Raw genomic sequence first — 2,479 nt, forward strand, 5'->3', positions numbered from 1 at the left:
AAATACTCAGACAGATTCTGAAAAAATACAAGTTCCAGTTACTCACTCACTGACGATAAACCATCGAGACTCAAACTGACACACCAAAAAAGTAAGTTCACTTTTTGGAACATTTAAATAACTTAATAATTTGACACTTAATTTCGAAACTTCTGTGCCTGCAGTGTTACCTTGGATGTTTTTGTTTTGTATGTAGGCAACTTATTCCGTGAAAACAATCTTACTTTGTGGTTGTTCTTGTTCAAAGGGGGTTGGATGGCAAACGGTCCAGCCCCTCTCTATTTTTTTTATATTTATAAAAATTAAATGGAGAAGAAAAGAAAAGTTTAAGTCTGAGAGTGTCATTTCTGGCCAGCTAAAGATGCCATAGCCATACATTTTCCTACCTTAGAATATAAACATTCCATCTGAGAACGTCCGTCCACGGGCCTCCGCTTTTTCAAATTCCTGGGTCCGCTAATGATACTGTAATGTGATTATGTATCTTCCACAAATTATTATAAGAATAAATCCTTTATTCAGTAAATTATCCTTAGGTAACTGGGGCGGATGCAGTGGGGGGGGGGTCGGGGTGCGATCACACCCCTCTATAAGTTGTATTTAAAAAAATAATTGATGATATGAGATTTTGAAGGTATGAAAATGTAATTTCCGGGCACTTGAGGTTCATATTCTCAAATTGGTGTCTGGATATCTATGAGATAAAATTCAAACAATTTTGTCATATTTGACAAACATCTTGACTTCAGCAACCATATATCATCTGTATACCGATCGAGTTACTTTCATCTTCGCCGTATCCGTTCCATTAGACCTTACATTTCATATTCTGCTGCTGCTTCTCTTGTTCATGCTTTTATTTCATCCAAACTTGACTTTTGCAATGCATTGCTCAATGGTTTACCTGCTATTAGCATTAGACACCTTCAGAAACTTCAGAACTCTGCTGCTCTTGTCTAAAAGGTTCACCCACATTACGCCAATTTTAAACATTCTTCACTGGCTTCCGGTTGATAAGCGAATCATTTACAAAATTCTTCTTCTCACCTAAAAATCTATCCATGGTCGTGCCCCACTTTATTTCTGTTCGCTTATTGACAAACAGGTTTCTTCCCGTTTTATTACTCGTTCTTCTCAATCCCTCAAACTTGTTACTCCACGAGTCAAGCATATTCGTACCGGTGAACGCTCTTTTTCTTTCTCTGCTCCTAAACTCTGGAACTCTCTGCCTCCTCAACTACGTATCATTTCTGATCCGCAATTATTCAAATCTACTCTTAAATCATTCCTCTTCAAATAGTTCAACTTCTTTCTAACATCCTCCAGCTCCGGTGACAAGTCAGTTTCGTTTGCTTTAATAGGCGCTTTAAAAATGTGTATTATTATTATTATTATTTATTACATACGCCAATGAAACTGTGTTTTATCTTTGATTGGGAGCTTAAACCATGTACAGATCAGTCTTTCTAATGGTGGAGTTAACCGATTGATAATTATGGAAAGTAAAATTAAGTGAATGGATGATGCAAATCAAATACATGAACACATCTCTTGTTTGGTGTTTTGGTCTATTGATGTATTTGGTTTTTTAGCCTCCGAAAATCCAATTAATAAAATGTTTAATGTCTTGCTAATAAGGTCTGTAAGTACTACGAATGAAAATATAATAAATATAAGTAGTAAATTTGATTGCCTAAGATCTGGTTGAGGTCTTGGAGCTACACGTTGCAAAACAAAACGTTTTTATTTTTATTTTTTCAGATTATTTGTACCCCATACTCTATAAGGTTTTTAATGAATTAACTCAACTATATTGGGCAGTATCCTGTAGATTGAATTTTTATATGATGCATAATTTATTGATGTTCTATGTAATAACTTAACTTTAGCAATTAATTTTCAAAATGAAGATTTAAGATAAAATGAAATGAAAGAAACAATGAATTATGAACTATTGTTTTTGTAAGTTTCTGTAATAATATTAAGGCACTGATAACAAGTAGCCATGTTGCATGAAGCTATTACGTTTCATAATTCATCATCGAATGTTTTTTTGTTTTTATTTTTTTTTATTTCATTCCTAGACTATACAATGGATACAGTAATAAAATCATTGGTTATTTGTATGTTAATTGCTTGTGTATATGGTGCGCCAGCAGACACTAAGGGTAAACCAGCTGTCAAGGTAAAGAAAGTATGATACGTTTAAATACTATAGTACAACGTCTGCTTAAGATTTATATTTTTCTTTTCGAAATTTTACTACTGAATGCTAAGAATATTAACATTTATTGATAAAATTCTGTTTGTTTTTAGTTTGTTTTAAAGGTGTTTTATTAATTTGAATTTTATATAAGATTTCTCTACTAATGCTTAAAGTCTGTAATAACCTTCGTTTAAAGAGAAAAAAATAGTCCTAATATATATATATATATATATATATATATATATATTGTATATATATATTGGCCTAAACTTT

The 2,479-nt window shown here is 32.4% G+C and overlaps 1 long non-coding RNA gene across 1 annotated transcript in view; it reads left to right on the forward strand.

Moving 5' to 3' along the window:
• The window catches only part of LOC117110899, an 8,504-nt gene continuing 6,025 nt past the window's right edge, over positions 1-2,479 (forward strand). The window contains exons 1-2 of the long non-coding RNA XR_004445783.1: positions 1-91; positions 2,085-2,185. This is a non-coding gene — a long non-coding RNA (uncharacterized LOC117110899). The remainder of the gene's footprint in view (positions 92-2,084; positions 2,186-2,479) is intronic.

This window comes from Anneissia japonica, unplaced genomic scaffold (assembly GCF_011630105.1).
Source record: "Anneissia japonica isolate Jap-2015-1 unplaced genomic scaffold, ASM1163010v1 scaffold287773_len227377_cov100, whole genome shotgun sequence".
NCBI classification, from domain to species: domain Eukaryota; kingdom Metazoa; phylum Echinodermata; class Crinoidea; order Comatulida; family Comatulidae; genus Anneissia; species Anneissia japonica.